Source organism: Phasianus colchicus, chromosome 25 (assembly GCF_987193195.1).
Source record: "Phasianus colchicus chromosome 25, bPhaCol1.hap1.1, whole genome shotgun sequence".
In the NCBI taxonomy this organism is placed as follows: Eukaryota; Metazoa; Chordata; class Aves; order Galliformes; family Phasianidae; genus Phasianus; species Phasianus colchicus.
This window is the reverse complement of record NC_143460.1, coordinates 2,841,275-2,861,845: the sequence shown is the minus strand read 5'-3', so window position 1 is coordinate 2,861,845 and position 20,571 is coordinate 2,841,275. Positions and strand designations below refer to the sequence as shown.

Genomic DNA, 20,571 nt, shown 5'->3' with positions numbered 1-20,571 from the left:
TATTGGCACGAGAGACATAGAGATGTCATCTACGGTATGTTAAAGCTGCAGGCAGATGCTCTGAGGGATGTGACTTTTGACCCTTCCTGTGACCTTGGGCAACCCTGAGTAAGCTCTTTCCTCCACAGTTCCCCCGCCTAAAACTGGGGAGATATTATTTCTTTGCCTCTAATCCTCAGTATTTTCTCTTGCTCTTTATATAAGGGACTTTGCTGTTTGCACTGACATGGTGTCCAGTGTGCAATTTCATAATCATTATTTACACTTCGATTAAATATTCGTATCATTCAGTAGATGGCATTAATAATGTCAAAATGTCATTTTATACAATATTGAAGATCAGAATTTCATATTGGAAATCAATGAGAACTTCTTGTTGAAAATCAATGACCTGAATGTCCCTTGTTATGTAAGAAGTATCTATATTTATCAGTGCTGATAGAAGATGCCGTGCTGATCTCTGTGTTTATGGCTTATACAGAATTCTGTGATACTCTTCTCAGAGACAACCAGTTAGCTCTCGGTCTGTGCCAATATTGCTCAGATATAAGACAGAATTTGGAGACAAAAGGCTTGATCTCCCATTAACAGACCCCTCCCGTGGGACACTTTGTCATTAGACTTCAGCCCTTACACAAGACACTCCGTTAACTAGAGAGGTTTGTTCCTTGTCAAGTCCTACATGGCTCAAGGTGACTGAGCAATTCCCTACTGGAGTGGATCTGTTCAGAATATAACTTTATCAGTTAGCCAGAGCTGGGTCAGGGAGAGAACCTCGATTCTATTCCTAGTCCTGCAATGACTTACCCTGCTGGAAATCATTTAACACCTCTCACACCTCAGTTTATCCCAGATAAACTCAGAGACTGAGCTGGTATGTCAGGTGTTCAGTGCCACTGAATGCAGAGGTCTGTGTGGGTATCTCTCTGGTCTGTAATAAAACTGCACACATTATGTATGATATAAAATATTTTTTTTCTTTCAAATCGCAGAGGGATGAGGGCTCTGTTTGATGAGTTTAAAATGTGGTGTTTGTCTTGAAGTTTTTATACATATACATACATATCCCATAGCTAATTGAGCCTGGGGTGTAATCAGTAAAAAACTGCACAGTAACCTCATCACCTTTAAGCATTCTAGTGGGAAAATATGCAGCACCAGCAGGATTTCAGATTAAAGATGTTAAAAAAACTCCTTTCATCTGTGCTTCCTTCCTCATTAAATGAGGAGTTTGCTCGTAAGTATTTGCCAAATAAAAAAGGAGAAATAGGTAAAAGTTAATACTATACAATTAAGTCCCCTTGAATTTTCCCAGAAGGTTCACCTTAGCTTAATTTAATATCCCCTCCATTCTCCCAGGCCATCTGCTTGGCTGAGATGCAAAACAAATGTGTGCAGTTGGATGTTATTTATCATGCAAGCCTTGGAGGTGACAAAAGCTTGCAGGAAAGGTTTGCTCGCTGACCCAGCAAGGCAGGAGTTCCTTCAAGAAGCCCTTCACTGTGCAATACAAGGCCCCTGTCTGTCCTAGTATCTCCTAGTATCTCCTAGTGCCTAGGAGGCACCTGGAATGGTGCAGTGTGAGGGTGCCCAGCTCTGCTCTTGCCTGCTTTAGGCCCCATCAGGCTGTGCTTTGTGATGACATCTCCCTGTCCTGAGGGCTCCAGAGCTGGGACACTGGGAATTCCCTGCCCTGTCACCTAACTCTCTTACCAACAAACTTTTAGCCATCACCCTTCCAGAAGCAGTGAAGGTCGATGAGGCTCAACCTGTCAGAGGTGTACAGGAGTGTGGCTCGCAGTAATGGAGCTGCTTGCGTGAAATGCCGAAACCCTGACCTGTTCAGTGCTTGCTGCTGTCGATGCTTTTAGCACTGTAGGCGCTTTTTGGCAGTAGAGAAGTGCTGCTTTTTTGCACTCCTGTGAACCCAGGCTGTTGCTGTGACTTCCTGCTCTGTTTTGGGCCTGGGCACGGAGCTGGGCAGGCTGGAGCACGGCCCGCTTTGCTGCAGGCCTCGCAGGGGAAGGGCAGGCTCTGTGCACAGCTCCATCCTGGGCAAACAGTGAAACGTATGCTCTCAAAGTAACAAAACTTCAAGCAGTTTATTTTTACTAACCACTCATGTTCAAAATCACTGTCTGGGAGCGGCGAGATTAAGTTAAATGTTGTGTAGATTTTAGGTGTAGCCGTATCTCTGGCCTACATCTGATGTGGAGTTTAATGTCTGCAAAGGTCTGAGCTGACATGGCACGATGCTTGCAGTTGTAGCAGCACTGCAGAAATGCAAGGATATTGGATCAGGAGCTGCAAGGAAAGCTTGCTGCTCTCCTCTCCATTGCTTGGTGGGTTTGGTGTTACTCTGGTATTCAACATGAGACGTGGCTTAACAAAGATCAGCTCTTTAACGAAGCAAAATATCAACAAAGTCTGTTCTTTAGATCACCTGCTTTGATGTTTCAGTTCTCCAGTTTACATCTGGGGGCAGAATAAGTCATTTGGAACTTTATAAGGTTTCTTCCATGGCTGTTTCAGACCTATGAGGTTTCTGAGTGTGTTGAAGGGCTGCTTTGACTCGCGGTGACTTTGCAGCAGTGGTCCCTACTCTTCATCTGCATTCTCACAGCACAGGGAATGTTCTGGATATCTGGGCTTTACTTGAGCCTCTAAACTGGAGCTAAACCCTCCAGAAACTGCTATTACGTAAATGCAAAGAAGAAAGGTGTTGTAAATAAAGGAGCTGTAAAATCTGTTTTTACAGCTGCTGTGCTGCAAATGTGTGAAGTGTAAGGAATCTTTGAAAGATACACCCAACTCTTAGTTTTTAAATTGATTAAGCTCTTGTGGGTTTTTTTTTTGTTTGTTTGTTTTTTGAGAACTTGATTGTTCTTCAAAGCCAACTGTGAAGAGTTGTGCACTGACTGTGCACCAACAAGTAACTTTTGAAGTGCAATAGGAGAAAGAATCAGATCCCATCACCAGAGATGTTGCAATGAAATACACACAATTCACGAAGCTGGCAGTATTTTCTATTGCTATTTTTGAATCTTTGACTTACTTTGAAAGTACTTCATACTTGTGTCATTTCATGTACATTGAGTTCTATCATTGCCTATCGTATCTAATGGGTTTCAGAGTTTGGGGTTTTTTTTTAGAAATGCACCAGACTATTCCTACTGAAATATTCAGCATAAGCACTTCTGTGCCATAATATTTTTCCATAATCACAGCGTAATTAACCACGGATAGAAATCAGAGGAAGATTTTTACAGTTATTCTGCAGATGCTGTGAAACAGTCTCTCTCAGACCCAGCAGCGTTTGATTCACCATCAGTCAAAGGCCTATTACTCAACACACTCATGGAACCAAAAATAATCGTAATTCTTAAATCTGTATGGACAAGGCTAAGTGTTCTGGTAGAGTCCCTGTGATAAAGTTAGAACTGTTATCCTCTGGACTGCGCTTAGTTGAGAGTCAGAAATTTAGGAACCTGGCAGAGGAACCATTTTCCTACTTCATTGTGGCTTTCAAATTGTTATTAATAAAACATGGTGCTATGTCTCAATGCAGAGAGACCTTAGTCTTAGTACATGCCCTTCCTATTTATTATTTATGCAGGCATTTAACAGCTCTGACATATTTTAACAGAAGTGCTAGGCAGTTGTTTGCAAACCTGAATTAGCAACAAATAATGTTTGATACTTTAAAAGATTCTCCCCCAAAATTCTTTTTTACACATATGTAGAATTTATGTTGCCTGTGTTTTTCTTGCTTAACTTCAACAGCTTGTCCTCTTGCTTTATATTTTGAAGTTGTAAATGCCATTTAAATAAGAGAGTATTAGTGTGCATGTCTATGGACAGATGCTAATTTAATTTATAAATGCAGGGAGTGGGCAAAAGGTGAAGAAATTAATTGTGCCTTCTTATTAGCATATCAGAGGAGTTGATTGCCTCTCCTTGCCTGTTCTCTTCCCTGATGTGCTCACACCAATGCTGAGGATGCTGCTCCTTCCCTGGGAGCACCACCAGGCTCCTGCAGCTGGATGCAAGTTCAGTTAGATTTGATCCCTGCTTCCCAGGAGGGGAGATAACCAGCAGAAAGCAGCCCAGGTTCTTCTGAGAAACTTCCATAAGCAAAGATGTGAGCAAGCCAGCAAGGCTTATTGTAGAAGGTCACACCCCTGAGAGCCAATGAGGAAAGCTAACAGCTTCAGGTTTTTGACTAACATCTCTGGTACCCTTGAAAACAATGACAAATCCCATGTTTTGTCCCTGTAACAGGTAAAAAATAAACAGAGTAAGACCCCAGGTTCCAGGAATGAAGTCAGGAAGTTCTATGAAGCATTTAAAGAAAAAAAAACATTGATCCTGCACCCATGAAGTGAAGGGATTTTTACGGTTGGCTTTGAGGGAAGTAAAAACAAGTCTTTGAACTTGATTACTTCTAATTTTCACAGTGCTGTGAAAAAAAATATCTGGCTCCTGCAGAAGGAAGTGCCTATTATCTGCAGGGAACCATCGGTGTGTGCCTTTCTGAAAGTCAACCAGCAAATCCAGACCCTAACCTCAACCTCCCAACCCACGAGGGGATGCACAGACCCCGCACTGAGCATAAATGGACGTTCAGTTGCATATTCCAAGCTGATGGGTTCATTCACAGGGTGAGCCTGGACCTCCTTTTCCAACTCGTTCTGATGGTGGAGGTTAAAAACTTGGAAGTAGGTCGCAAAGGACTCGAGAGCTGAAGAACAGCCATCCCTCTGGTGGCTGCCTTGGTGGCCTAGTTCTTGGGCTGCCAGGTCATAGGAGACAGAAAATCACACTAACCACAGGTTGGAGGTGCTCCTGATAAGAGACCCAGGGAGAATCGTCATGAATTTTGATGAATATTCAGTTATAAATTGCAGCTAACTCCAGATTGAGTGGACAGGAGGTAGCCCTCAACTTTTAAACGCTGTCTTTGGTCACTGGAAGCCAATTTCCATCAATTTTTAAGGTGCAAAGGCTGACTGTCCTTGAAACTCACTTTCTTGGGTTACTCAGCTCTATTAGGTTACTCAGAACCACAGAAGCCTACTTTGTGTCGGGCGAGAGAACGAATGCATGATCTCGTATTTAAAGATTTTATGGGACATGAAATAATTTTGTCGGCTAAAAGCTAAACTTTATAGTGTTGCTATTTTTAATTAAATATTAATTGCAGAAGATGGGTCTGGAAATGACTGCTCAGATCATTTAATCCATATAGATGACCTTTACGTTGAATTTATTCTCTTATCTTACACTGCCCTTCAACCCCATCTGGGGACTGACCTTGTCTGGCAGGCTGCTCCACTCTTAATTAGATGCCTAGCTTACTCTCCTCTTTAATGTTTATTAATGTTCCCTTGCTGAGGATACTGTGGGATGGAGCTGGTGATTATGGTGCTATAAAGTTTCCCTATCAGCTCCTCGCCTACAAACAGCCTAGTTTATACTTACATGGCTTTGCAGAGCCAGATGTAATTCAGAGGGGCAAGAACAGGGAGAACAGTCACTCCTGAAGTTGAAAAGCAAGCTACCCCATATGCTTATTTAGTATAACATAAACATTATTATTTTCTTTTTTTTTTTGCTTTCCCAACCATCTTAATTCATTTCTTTCTCTGATAAGCAGCTTTGCACAGCATGAAATTTGTAACCGTGTCTCTGAGTTGCCTGAGAATTCCGGTATGAAAATGAACCATCAGACAGCAAAAGTGTGTGTTCATGTGCTGGAACTTTTAAAAGGATTAGATTCATTTGCAAAATACCTTTTTTTTCATTAAGAGATGTGATTCTGTTTCTTCTATTAACGCACAATGTCAAAAGCACCACTTCAGCTGAAGATGTTAATTAACATGGAAAGTTAAGGAGGGGCAGGCAGGTGTACAACAATCTTTTCTACTTCTTGTCCGCAGGTTGCTGGGGCTGGATGCTGCTGATCTTGTTGGAAGAGAGAGGAGGGACAAAAAGATGGGAGGACTTAAGAGCTATTCTTAGCTCTTAGGTTTTTCTCCTCTGGGGTGACAGTAACCACATACCCTGCTGCTCAGGTTCAATTGGGGGATTTGACACATGGGTAGAGTCCCTTAAGCTTGCTCCTGAGGATTTGGAGATCTTTGTAAAGCTGAAATGCTTTACCAAGCACCCTCTGAGCTGTGGCTGCTATGGGATCAATGGGACTGCATTTAACTTCTCAAACCAAATCTCCCATGCTTCTTTTCTTGCATCTTCTCGAATTTCTACTGAATATTTATGTTGTTGCTCTTGTTGTTTTCAGACAACAGACTCCATAAAGCAGGCAACAATCTCTAAGAGAAAAAGGAGCAACCAGCTGTTTAAGCATATTTCCTTGGTCTCTCCCTATCTCTGTCCTCCAGTCGTAGCAACTCCATTGTAATTCAAATCTAAACATAAAACAGCCAAAACTCTTCAGCTGGAAAGTTAGAAATTTCTATGCTAATAAGCCTGAACAGAAGAACTGCAGAAGCAACTGATTCAAAGTGACCTGTTAATTCCCCCCATCTTCCAGATTTACAGCCCCATTAACTTCTGTTCCAAAATACCATCCGGCTCTCAAACAGCACAGGAGTTTGCTTCCCCTCAGATCACCGTTGTGACTTATCAAACAATCAAAGCAAAGGTGGGAATGCTCCAACCAGAGGAACCCCTCCTGCACACTCAGCTCCTTGCACACTCAGCTCCTTGCACACTCAGCTCCTTGCCCAGTGCTGGGCCTCCTTGCCAGGCAGTACAGCTGCACAGGGAACACTGACAGCAGTTTGATTCTGAGCACAGCATTAGAAGAGGTGTATCAACACCTTCTCCTCTGGGGGCTGGCTATAATATTTGGAGAACTCAACACGTTGATGTTTTTGAACTGCTGCATGTTACACAGGAGGATGGGAAGCAGGCATTTTCTGCTGCCTGTTATGGTTGGGAAAAGCAAATCTGACAAACTGTTTGCCAGGTGCCAACTGCCATCTGATAGCTGATGGTCAGCCTGTCTGAGACGACTGTGAGTCTTGTTCTGCTTCCAGCTGGGGTGGGATCAGAGGCACTTGGAGACGCATGGGCTGCGAGCGGAGCATGAGAGCAGCTGGAGCTGCAAGGCTGTGCCCTCAGTTCTCTGCAGGTAATTGCAGAGCTTTGCTTTCCTACATGCTGCTCTGAACCAGCTTATAAAATTATATTGATGGCCTAATGAATGGATTAAAAAAGTAAATTTGATTATTCCTCAGCCATGCGTTGCTGTCTATAATTGCATAGATTTGGACTTTAATTAGTCAAATTACTTCCTCAGTTCAGAGTTGGATGAGACAATAACGTTCACATAAAATGCTGGATGTTCCCTTTCTATCAAACCCAAAGCACAGCTTTAGGTCCTAGTATTCCAGACCCCTGGAGTGTGTTTGAAGTTGGAATTAGATCCTGGATTTAAGCAATTAGGGCTCTCTTAATGCATGTGCTTGCATTCTGGATCTGTTCTGTCCTTGTAGTCTCAGTGTATCTCTATGCAAAATCCTTTTGTACAGAGGGAAAATAATACTGGAAGCATACTTGACTGAAATGCAGAAGTGCAATTTGCACCTTTACTCAAGCTTCTAACCCTCTTAAACAGAAATGCCCAGGTATGTGTGGGTTTTGATCCATAGGAGCTTCATGAACTGACACTGAAAACCAGCGAGCGCGTTCTGAAATCGAATTTTAAAATGAACTTTTGGTGCCTGGAGGAAAAAATTGCAGGAAGCTAAAAAAAGATCTGAATGTGATCTGTATGAACATAGTAGCAAGTCACGCTTCAATAGCTTTCACATCTGAAGAACCAGCACCTGGATAAAGGCTCAGCAGGCTGCTTTACCCTCTGCCTGCTAATCTGATGTTCTGACTCACATGTCAACCACTTAAGTAGTCCTGCTATTCAGTTTTGGTTCATAGCTGATTTATGCTCCTTGTGCAAAGTAGTGCTGGGCTGCTTGACTGAGTACTTCCAACCACCTAAATCTTGGGGTAATTATTTTAATAAATATGAATTGTGGGACTCCTGCCTGGATGTGTAATAGAAATCTAATCTATAATACAAATGGAAAGCAGTGCAGCTGTACTGTGTTAATTAAGTATACACCAAACATATGGCAATACACCTCCAGACCAACAGGCACAGAACTCTCTTGGATGCAATTAGCTCTTGTGCATGCATAAAGAATCAGCCATAAACTCCAGAAAAATGCATAAGTCATAACCTCTGGCTGATGAAATTACCAGTGCTGAACTACTGCACTTACACTGCAGAAATGTTGATCTAGTCATTGGAATGCTGGTGAATCTTTTTTAGGCAAAAGGTGTTTTTTTTTTCTGTTTCTGGTGCTCTTTGCCATACAATTCCCACGTTAGAGCTTTCTCTCTGAGGAGCTGGAGGAGTGGTGTAGAGAATGCAACCCAGAGGCAGTGGTGCTCCACAGCCCTGCAACTTGTGTAGTTATTTATGCACAATAGATGGAAAAAAAATTGCTTTCTTTTATGGTCTCACTCACATCCTTGGTGTGTATTTGCATTAAGATGCATGAAGTTCAGTACAACAGAATTTTCACCCAGTCAGTACATAACATAACCAGGTGATAGCAGCTACTCAGGCACATCATGTAACATCGGTCACTGTTTGAGCTGGAGCTGCCTGGGTGCCCTGGCTGTGTTCTCATGGACGCTGTGCAAAACCACGTGTGATGAGAAGCTGCCCCTGCTGATGCTAAGTGGTGACATCACAGTGGTGACGACACCTCGCAGTGCAGCTCGAAGTGCAGCCTCAGAGAGGTTAGGATCGCAGTGCAATGCAAGAGACAACAGGTGAATGATGCAACACGAGATGCAAGGAGCTGTGCTGTGACTGCAGGTGGCTGCAGGGCAGTCAGAGGCACTTTTCTACACGTGGTTCCAGCAAATTCCTACTGGGCTGTTGTTGAGTTTATAACAGCAATGAGCAGTGGTTTCTCTTCTTCCTAATACCTCAGACTCAGCTTTCTGCAGAGTCTGTGTCTGCAAACAGGCAATTTGAGGATCGTAGAATGGCTTGGGTTGGAAGGGACCTCAAGGGAATGGAGACTTGGGGAAGAGCCAGGTTGGTCCGGGTGCCATCACTCACTTGGAAATGGAGATTCAGGTCAACTGCTGAAGAAACACATTCAGCTGTTGCATTCCTCTTCCATTAAAGACAGATATCACCCTCAGAGCAGATACTTAACACTGGCTTTTCTTATTCCCAGCCTGATGCAGCAGCCTATAATTACTTCTCACACCTCGGCTATGTTTAACTCCCCTCTGTCTCATCTGTTAATCTGCTAACAAGCAGCAAAAGTGTTTTAGCCCGCTCCAAATGGGAGGTCAAGACTTAATGGTTCACCTTCTAAGGGAGCTGTTCGGAGGGCACAAGACTTAAATAACTTTCAACTATCTTTAATTCATGTTTTTTGCAGTCTAGACAGAAGTGAGAGCGTATGTTTTAAAAGTAATATTAATGCAGAAAATTGTAAATGGGCTAAAAGCTGACTGTGTAAAATCATTCTTAATTTCCTTTCAGTGCTAGCAAAGTGATTTAGTGTAAGTGAAAGGCAAGGGATTTACAACTTGGGAGTCTATTCCATGCAGATGTCCAAACCCAGCAGCACTCTGAGCTACGGTGTGGGTTTACCTGCAGCTACAGAGCACAATTCCCATCCTGTCCCTTTGGTGACAGCATAGTGGAGGGCTGTTCCAAAGCAGAATTAGTGGGTGTGGGAGAAGATGGGAAAAATGGATCCCCTTCCAGCAGAATTTGGATGCATGTATCCTCTGGATATGCCATAAACAAATAAACCCTGCTGGTGGCCAGGGGATTTGCTTCTTCTGAGCTTCCTGCGTTGTATTGAATCAATGACCTTTTGATGAAAAGGTTTTAAATTCGGAATCCTTAAAATTCAAACGATGAATATCCCAGGATATCCAATCAAGCTGATAACAACACAGATTGCACATTTGTGGACTATCTTATGGCTCTTCTCCTGAGTCAACGTTTGAAGCAAAAAAAAAATGCATGAGCTGTGAAAAATGTTAACCAGGTCACTTAGCATTTCTTTCTTGGTTGTTTCTCATCTGGGCTCCCAGGGAGTGAAGGCTGCAGGAGCTGAGGATGCATAAATGTAGAAATGCATGTAAAAAGAAATTCATGGGTCATTGCTGGGTTAAATATGGTGGCTTGAAGCAGCTTCTGGGCCCGTAAATTTGTGACCTATTGTTTGCTAGAGACTGGGAGGCATTGCTGGCGGAAGAATTGCTCTGCCACTGCCTTGTCTCTTGGAACAGAACATCTGCAAACAACTGCTGTAGGTCAGTGCTGCAACCCAGACAGATGTTTAGGACTTTTGTACAGTGAGTGTGGCTTTGTGTCAGATTGTCTGGACTGAGTAGGATCAGACACTGCCTCGCTTGCTTATTTATCTCCTGTAAGTTCCCACTTCAGAGGTGAGATTTTCATTGACTGGCTACAGACTGTTTTATTTATTTTCTTCATTGGTGCTCACTGTAGAGCAGACGCTGCTTCCTTGTTACTCTCGAGTACAGAATTTGGGCTTGATCTGAAGCCAGCATAAGCAGGATAACTTCATCCTCACGTGGACTATCATTTACAAACTCACACCGATGAGAAATGGGCCCTTTCCATCACTGTGCAAGCCCGACTTTTATGAATTTATTGTTTATTTATCTATCCATCATTCCCTCAAATGATTTGCCTAAGGAGGGGGATTAAAACTTTGCATTAATAGCTGGAGCTGAAATTGGATTCTAAGCTTAGCTGCCCCGGAATGATGATCCCTTCAGTGCATTGCAGAGCCCCTGCGGGGCTGCCCACAGCCCTGCATCCCCCAGGGCTAAAGGGAGATTGGTCTTTCATTTTCATATTCCTCATCTCTCATTTGCTGAAGTAAATAAATGGAGGCTTCCTGTGCCATTTGCCCTCAGTCTCTTTTCCGAAGAGCTGCCACTGATTATCTACCTTTCCCCCCCTCCCTATTTTCCATTGTTAATCCCCTCTCCTTCCTTCAGTGGTCTGTTCATTTACTAATCCCATCTGTACGTAGATGTTAAGAGATGGAAACCTAATCTCAGTGTGGTTTTCATTCTCTGTCTAATGTATTTATATAGACTCATAGGATATAAGCTTTTTTGTACCGGGCTCTCAGTGAAGCATGGTGCCCAAATGGCCATCACTACCTGCCCCCACCAAGAGAAGCCAGACACGTATGGATTTGGAGTGGCTTGACTCGAATTCAGGTCAGGTTTGGCTTTGTTTTGCTTCTTGTGGCTACGAATTGTACTCTCATCCTCCCTGATAATTTTACCCAGACAGAAGTGCTCTGTTAAGAGGTTTGGAGCCTTTCCCAATCGACAAGCAGCTGGAAGTGCTGCAGGCACAGCTTCTCTAGCAGCAACCCTGAGTGCAGGCTGCTGGGCACAGCACGGGGCAGAGGCTCTGGGAGGTGGGGAGGGCTGGAAGGTGCAGTCAGCAGCGTGTTATCAGAGGAACCTGTGTGATGGGTTCTTAGTCATAAGCACAAACTGCGGGGAGATTTGCATTTTATTTTCTTGATCCTTTCTCCGAACCCGAGCAGCCCCTTCTACCCACCCCAACATGGCATGTTTAAGGGGATTTGCAGCGTTTTTAGGTATTAAAAGTCCTGAAGAAAGGAGCAGAGCAGAGCCACATGTTCTGGCTTTGCATGCGGCCGTGTGTGGGGCTGCTGACACGGCTGCCGTGCTGATGGTCCTGACTTATCTGGTATCTGTCATAGGCAAGCTTGATTGCATTTTATGACCTTTAATTAATTAAGCTTCATAAAATCCTAATCATGCAGGAATTATTAATCCTGTTTTAAATTAACTGGCCGAAGAGGTGGCATGTTTTAGCCTGAGGATACCTGACTTGAACCCTGTGTCCTGCCCTCTCTTCTCCGTTGTTTTTTTGTACAGGACTTCACCACAAATCTTTAAATCTGAAGTTTCTGCACTAAATTCACCCAGTTCCAAACGGATGCAGCTCTTCTGACTCTCATCAAACGGTGTGAATCTCATTCCTGCACTGAATCGCAGCCTCTTCTTTTGACACAGACACTCTCAGTAAAAAACAAAGTGAGAACTCTCTCCTTCTGATCGCTTTGCCAAAAAACTTTCCGTGACTCCTTAATTCCTGTGCCACAGATGCAGAAGGCAGTCCTGTTTTATCAGTCTTAGCCTGAGATTTCTTGGCATTAACCAACTCGCAATTTTCTTTGCAAGGGAAGTTTGTGGGTGGTTATTTAAAGCTCTGTTGCACCTCCCTGCGAGGTGTGCCATATTGCTGTCCTTCCCAGGAAGGAGGGAGTTCAGATGAGAATGGCTGTTCTGGCTGCATCACACTGCATTGGTGACCAGGCTGGGAATACTGGTGGATCCTGCAAACCCTGTTCTGTGTATGTGCATGATCTTCTAACCTTTGCTGTTGCTGCAATTTGATTTTGCAGTGAAGGGAACTGGGCAGTGGTTCCGGGCTGCAGGGTGCTTGCAGAGAGCTCACCTGCACTCTGTATGTCAAAATAACTTTGCACAACAATCTTCTGCTTTTGTTTGTTTGTTCGAATTGAAAAGCTACCTCTGTGCTCATCACCTCCTTCCATGAAGAACGTGAGATGTGAGAAAAAAAAAAGATATTTTGTTCAGGGATGAAGGATTGCTGGCCGCACTGTTTTCAAGGAACAGCTTCGTGACTACCAGAGATCCCTCACTCACTGAAGCATTCTGATATCAGTGCTGCCAAAGCCTGCACTGAGACACAACGTGTTGTGACCCTGCACCACCACGGCCCTGACACAGCCAGGAGTGAGATCAGTACCACGTTTCTGCTGTTTGTCTTTGAACCTTGGTGTGATTCGGGCATTTGTGTGCCAGGCTTTGAAGCGCCCTGTGCTGTTGGCAGCACTGGTTCTGTATGTGCTGTGTGATGTGCCCGTCCCTCCGAGGACATGGAGAGATGCTGTGTGCCCTGCAAGGGTGATACGCAGCTCTTTTTGCTGGTTTTGAACTGCTGCTGAAAAGCAAACACCCCGCAAAGCCACAGCTGAATAATATCATACATCCTCTGTGCAGTGCTTCGGCTTCGTGCTTATTATAATCCACATGAGTCTATGGAATTAATCATAATGCTAGCGCTTCTATCCAGCTGCCTCAGAGCTCTTTTCAGACATTAGTCACATTAGGCTCATTGTCCCTGTCTGAGGTGAGAAAATGCCGCCTGGGAGCAGCGTCAGATGGCTGAGAGCTGCTGGATGTGGGAGCTGGGAGCTGCTCCCATCCCTGCCTGGCATCCCGCCCCTGGCTGCAGCACTGGGGCTCTGAGCTGCCCTGGGTCGGGGCTGTGGGTCGGGGGTGAGCACTGCAGTCACTGATGTGATGGGGACAGAAGCAGAGCTACGGGTGTCTCCAGGTCATGCAGGGAGATGTGAAATCCTCTCTTGGATTCCACTCTAATCCCTTCCTACTTCTACGTCTGTGCCCTGAGGACGGGCCCTGTGCTCTGTCACACCAAAACACAAGGTAGGAAACAAGTCTGGTTGGGCTCTGGTTCATCCTGCAAGTGTTCTGTGCCCCACAGCCACCAGGGTCTGGCAGCTCTTAAGCCCAGAGAAAAACCTCCCAATGGTCACGTCATAAATAAAATTGTCCTTGCTTTTTCTGCACCGAACAGTATTTATGGGCTTAGGGTAGCCCTCAAAATGCACAGTGTACACAGAGAAATGTTTTTATGGGCTCAAATCACCTTGAGAAACGCTTTGCTGCACTGAGCTGCTCACCCAGCACTGCTTTGCTGGGAGCTGCGCCCTGAGTGTGAATCCTGTGGCACTGCTGAGATCTGCATCCTGAGCACTGCAGGGACGTTATGAGTAACGATTTAATTTAGCTCTTCCGTGCTATTTCCGTGCCAAAACACCTAAGCAGAGAGAAATAAGCCTTACAAGGCTGCATCCACAACACTGGGATGCTGTGGCAGTCAGCATGTTAGAGTTAGAATGATAGAATCATAGAATGGCCTGGGTTGAAAAGGACCACAATGATCATCTGGTTTCAACCCCCTGCTATGTGCAGGTCACCAACCAGCAGCCCAGGCTGCCCAGAGCCACATCCAGCCTGGCCTTGAATGCCACCAGGGATGGGGCATCCACAGCCTCCTTGGGCAACCTGTTCCAGTGCCTCACCACCCTCTGGCTGAAAAACTTCCTCCTCATATCCAACCTAAACCTCCCCTGTCTCAGTTTAAAACCATTCCCCTTGTCCTATCACTACCCACCCTCATAAACAGCCATTCCCCCAGGAGGGGGATGTCAGTGTAAGTCACACAGATGTAGTGCACCCAGTGGGTCGGGGCCATGTGGGGTGGGAAGAAGTGCTGGGTCATAGCGATCATCTCAGATTTTGTTTGAAAAGGAAAGATTAACTTAGTGAACACGAGAAATAATTGTAGCAATATCTCACATTGCTCTGAAACTTATTGCTAAAATCCTCTGTTTGACACCAGCGAATATTCTGCTGTTTTATCACACACTGACTCGCAACGTAGAGTTATGTCAGGAATTAAAAGTAACGGTGGTTTTCATGAAAATAAAATAAAATAAAAGCAGACATTACTTGAAGTAGCTGAGCTTTGCACTAATGGGGTTTCTGAGTACGGAGGAGAAGGACCTGTTGGCTATTAGTGCATCAGAAAGAAGTGGCTACTGTCCCTATCAGCTCTGTCACCTTCATCACAGCTCAGAGTTACCCAGAATTTGGTTAAAGCGTCCCACATTCTCCAAAAAAAGGAACAAATGGAGTTGAAGCTGCTGGCAAAGTGGGTCATTAACGACATTCTGAGGCCTTTGCACAGAGGTGGGTTGGGATAAATTTTCAGTCCCAAGTTGGTAATTGCCTGGTTTTTGTCATCTTATAATACAGACTCTTAACCTCAGGGATTTTGTCTGGGAGGCATTCTGCTGAGTTACCTGCTTCTCGATGTATAAAAGAAGTTTGAGATGCAAGTTCATTCTGTTGAAATTGACTTTCCTCTATCTTTTCCATTTGGTAATGAATGCAAAAGGAGGGGATGGATCCCACTGCTGGCAGGAGGTGCTGGGTGCTGGCAGAGCCCAATCCACGTCCTCAGTGCTTTCTCCATACGTGTCCTTCACATCGAGGCATCACTAGCTGTTAATGTAACACCTGCTTTCTTTAAACCATTGATTTAATCTCCTAAATTCTCTCCTGCCTCCTAAACTCTCACGCTGGGGAGCTGTGGTCACAGTCTGCTGGGTGCCTGCAGTGCTTGGGGTCCAGCTTCCATCCTGCCCTGTCCCCCTGCAACTGTTTCTGCATGAGCTCTGGTAGCATCTGAGCACTTGGAATAGTTTATACTATTTATAGGTCCATAATTCTAATTATCTCGAGGCTGTTTTCTGCCAGGTAGGCACATTAGCAGGTTGCCTATTCCTACAGCAGTTACTACAGCAGGAAATGGCTCTTAATATCTGGAGTGTGTCTCAAAAATTGTTCTGACATCAGACGTCTTTCAATTACAACTACAACTCTTTGTTCTAACGGCTTACTGTCTTTATTGCAAAATGATAATCACAGTGCTTTTAATGAGAATGGCAGTCTGTCCATACACTTCAGTGTTTCAGACCTTGGAAGAACTGCGTGAGTCAGACAGAAGGCAAACAGACCTCACCCTGCACTACAGCATCAAACGTGACTGTTTTACACCAGATATCCCACACCAAATGCTTAAGCAGAAAGCAGTTACAAGGAGCCATCAGCAATTACAAAGTGCCATTAGAATGCTCGTGCATTCTTCTGTAGCACTCTGAGGAATGCCCAAATCTCCTTCCTGCAAACAGCCCTCGAGAAGCAGAGGGAACACAAACTCCCTGCTTCCTCTGTTCCGACAAACAGCGATTTTCTGTTCAGCTCTTTTCCCAGATGTTACAAATCCCACCTTTTGGCTTTTCAAATAAAATCCCCTTTTTACCTCTAAGGAAAGCCGTTTGAAATGCACTTAGCAACCACTGGAGCCTATTTTTAGCTTCTATCAGGGTATAAATGTACCAAATGTAATAATCTCATGCTTGCAGCCTTTCTTCCTTCTTTCCAGAGAGGTGAAATTACTGCCACTGAATAGGAGGGAGAGAAACACCACATGTCAGCTTTGCCCAGAACTCAAACGTTCTGTCTTGGTCTCTACATATCCCAGCTTGTTCACGCTCACCCTTAGCAATGTGGTTATTTAGGGGCACAGTGAATGTGTTGAACCAGGTCGACACAGTGTGTGTTCTTTAGGGATTCTTCTCCGACCACAGGATTTATGAAGGATATCTGTAGGACAGAGAACTGAGGGTGGTGTAGAAAGAGGTGGTAAGCACCTCCAGGGTATCAAAACCAGTGGAGAATAAAGGGGCTGTTCAGCAAATCAAGTGACTTCACCCTGAGATAGCAGAGCTCTGGCCGTGCTCTCTGATGCACAGATTGAACTGGTGAAGTTTGGGCTGCCTGGAAGCTCCAGGGCTGCAAACACGGCGGGTGCTACAAAGAAGGGAAAGTCAAACAGTTCGATGTTCCGTGCTGTGTGTCTCCAACCATTTGTTCGTTGAATGGCAGAAGTGATGGGGCTCCCATTACTCCCTTCTGGAGACCAAGTGAACTCCTGTGCCAGATCAGAAATAGGCTTTAAATAATTCATTGAATAAAGTCTAGGATCTCTGTAAATGTCTGTCTGATTCTCTCTGCTCTCTGTTATTCCTGGCTTTCCTTCCAGTCCACAGAGCACAGTGCATTCCTCCTATCATCACATCTACACGGCTTCCTCTCACACATCATCACATTTCTTTGAACAACAAGTTGAAATTTTCCTTTTTCTGTTCAACAAAGCAATTATTTTCCCTGATAAGATTTTGATTCCCCCATTGGAGTGCACTTCACCCCTCATCTGAAAGGGCACGTGGACATTCACTTACTCCTCACTGAACCCACCTTACATCACAAGTGCGTGTGTTAAAGCCTACTGCATGGCACTGTAAGCATCCAGAATCAAGGTCTGTTCCATCTGTATCCATGCTGACTAAAATTCAGCCTGTAGAGCTTAAAGATCTTTTAATCCTATGCATTTTGTAAGACTAATAAGCTGCTTGGAGGCTCGAGGGCACACAGCCTGGTGAGATGGGTAACACAGGGAGGCAGAGCATGAGATAGAGCTCTGAAGTGCAATTCTGGATGGGAGAAAAAGGCAGGGAACTTGTTAATGTGCTTTAATTCCAAGCACTCCTGTATTCCTCATTACCAAAAGGGATGAATTTGTTTTTGCTATTTAGCTTCAGGCTTGAACTGAACATCTTGTAGAGATGCATTCCCATTTTATGTGACGGTCTGCAATTAAATCATAAAGGATATTATTTAATTGGTGAGAAAAAGAAAGAAGGAATCAGCAGGTACCCAATGAACCCAAGGCTGTCGTTTGTGACACACGAGGTCCCTTGGGAACCTAAGTGCCATCCAAAGAACATCAGGCTCCTGTTCTGCACAGCACAGGGATGCAGCTTTCAACACCAGACACAGCTGGGGGTTGCTGCATGGCTTCCCATGGGTGATCCATGCAAAACAACCGCTTGGTTGCCTGTTTCCATCACAGTTCTGTTCTGCTGTGTCAGCTGAGGTGAGGTTGGGTGCGGGTTACAAGAGGGTAAGCAACAGCACAGCTTCCTTTAGGCATCCACCAAACCTTGTGTGAGCTCATTTTCTCCCATCCGGATGGGATGGTTCCTCTGGGATGCTGTGCTGAATTTGCAAGTCATTAGCTGTTACAAGCTTTTTTACTTTCTTCTTCTTGTCGAGATCAAAACCAAAGAGGTACACGAAGTGATGATTAGTGAAGCCCTGGTGGTGGTACCTCCAGAAGGCTTCTTGTTCCGTGGCTGCTGCAGACTTGATTTTTTTCTCTCAACAACAACTCTTTTTGTAATATAACCTTACCAACGTGTGTGTGTGGATTATAGTGTTCCTAGGGTGTGTACGTACAGGGGAAAGAGAAACTAAGTGAAACCCAGAGCCCCTTAAGTAACAAAACAAAAACAGCAACACAAAAGTGCAATTGTGTTGTAGCTTGTTTCAGCCTCACTGGAATTTCCATCGTGCAAACATTTAAATGTTGTAGTTACTGTGGCACATCTCATTTTACTTTATTCCCTGGTGGATGTTTCCCTGAGAATTTGGCACAGATGCTGAACAATAAAGCCTGTTGCAAATTGCTTTCCAACTGCTACGTAATTACAGCAGATTTTATGCTAAATGTAAAGAATGTACTGCTGTTTTTTAATAAAGGGAACATCTTTTCTTATCTGATGCTTTAATACTGTCTCATTTGTCTTATTTTCCAGCTGAAGGATAACTTGCAGTTGTTCACACCCAGGCTGAGCTGCTGGCACTGTGTTCTTCCCTGGGATCTGCATGTTACGACATCAGCTGGAAGTTCAGAGCCTTTGTGTATTTAGTAAGTCACTTTAAATATTTAATATGACTACACTGAGGTCACAGGGTGTGTTTCTATCTGTACTTGCCAGCAAATTGGACAGAATAATTAGTTCCAGCAGGCTTCAAGGATTAACTCTCCGTTTTGTCACATTTGTCAGTGTTTACTAACTTGACCGGTGACATTATTATCTCTCATAAGAAAGGAGAGTAAATACAGCACTCTTCAGCTCCTCAGGGGAGTTTCTCTCGTTGCCTTCGTGCACAAATGAGCATCTGATGCCATGGGAAGCGTCTGTGGTCCCACTGCACTGCAGAGCAGGTGGGCTGGGAGAGGCCATCAGCAGAGTGTGGCAACACAGGGCCATCTCACAACCCTGAAATTCAGTACCAAGAGGTTTGTGATGCTCACAGAGGCCCCACAGCCTCTATGTCACAGCCGGTGACAAGATGTTGCTGAGCCCGGCACATGGCCAGGGAGGGTGCTGCTGGTTATTGCTCAATGGACAGCTGTGCAGCGTTGTTTCCTTATGCCACCTTCAGAACAAACATTGGCTGTCAGTTTCCTCCTGCCGTGGGCAGTTACAGAGAGCACAGCCCACAGGCTGGGGAGAGGACGAGGAGCATTGTAGGCTGGTGCACTCGTTGCTTTAGGGCAATGTGATGGCGTAAGAAACTGTTCTGAAAACATAATGAGCAGTGCTGCTGCTGTGCTTGGGGTTGGTTGGCAAAGTCAGGGCTGGGTGCTCAGCCTGCAGAGCAGCCCTGTGTCTGTGGGATGGAGGAAGGCATCAGGCTGCTGCAGCCCTGGTGGGCACTGGAGGCTCCATCCTGCACCCAGCAGCAGCAGAGGGCACCAGCAGCAAGGCTGTAAGTCTGCTCCTTCACCCTTGCAATGGGCAAGGGTTTGGGGCAGGGAGCATCTGCAGTGGCAAGCTCACACCTGGGGTCTGTTGTAAGCACAGCACTGAAACGTGTTTTAAAAATGTGTCAGTCATTAGGATCTAAAAATTGATCTGAGCCCACGTGGGGAGCAAGTGCAAAAAATCAGGGTAACACGGTTAAATGTAGTGCCTGAGAGTGGGGGTGCTGCATTATAGACCATCACAACCCATGACATGGTGGAAAAAATAGAATGAGAAAGTCAATCTCAGCATCTAGGAATCCGCATTTGTCAGCTGCGTTGGATAACCTAGTTCAAAGGTGCTTTCCAAGAGAAGGTGGAAGTGTGAAACAAAATATTTATTTTTGTGAAGGAGGAAAATGGGCATGGAGAGGCCATCAATATATTTGTATAAAAAGATGTTCACGGTTCTCAAAAGGGTAAGAAAAAAAAAAAAAAAGGAAAACAAACTCAAACAAATTAGCCTAGCTGGTAAACCAGAATTTGATGTTTAATTCTGTGCAATTACTTTGACACGTAGTGCTATAATGGAGAAAGATTATAAGAATATGAAAAAGTGGAAGTAGTCAAGGGTAAAATTAGCAGAGCATTCAGGCGTTTCGGTGTGCAGAAGTGCTAAAACCTGAAGCTGAACATTGGAAAATGGAACTTCAAAAGGTCTATAAATGCCATTGATTCTGGTCATTGAGAGAACTCTGAGGAGCTGGAAAATCCCTGGGTGGGTCCTTGGAGGAATCCCATTGCCAACTTAACAGGGAACTCTCCTAAGGGCAATGGAGCTGTGCTGGGATGCATGAGGCTGCGCTGGGGGAATGGGACATGGGTGGCAGAGGGGGGGGCTGTGGGGGCACACACCCCCCCTGTGGGACATGATGGAAAGCAAATAGCCACGTGGCTCTGGAGACAACAGAAACCCCATCCAGACGCATTCTGACTTGAGTAACGCTGCTGAATAGTTGAAATGTGCAATTTAACATATGGCTAATAAACTACTAATTAAAACAAATAGGAAACAGTCAACTAATCAGATCTCCTTGTTGCCATATGGCAAAAAATCCCTGGCAGCCTCAGACAGGAGTCACTCAGCCAGGATA

At 44.7% G+C, this 20,571-nt stretch overlaps 1 protein-coding gene and 2 long non-coding RNA genes across 6 annotated transcripts in view; 2 read left to right on the top strand and 1 right to left on the bottom strand.

Annotated features, from left to right (window-relative positions):
• Positions 1-20,571, bottom strand: part of KCND3 (potassium voltage-gated channel subfamily D member 3) — a 94,192-nt gene that overhangs the window by 39,163 nt on the left and 34,458 nt on the right. The window lies entirely within an intron of this gene.
• Positions 1-20,571, top strand: part of LOC149915038 (uncharacterized) — an 82,564-nt gene that overhangs the window by 42,016 nt on the left and 19,977 nt on the right. The window contains exon 2 of the long non-coding RNA XR_016459834.1: positions 18,483-18,595. This is a non-coding gene — a long non-coding RNA (uncharacterized LOC149915038). The remainder of the gene's footprint in view (positions 1-18,482; positions 18,596-20,571) is intronic.
• Positions 7,701-12,829, top strand: LOC116236973 (uncharacterized). The gene is made up of 3 exons (XR_004168643.2): positions 7,701-8,865; positions 11,197-11,325; positions 12,022-12,829. It is a non-coding gene; the product is annotated as an uncharacterized LOC116236973 (long non-coding RNA).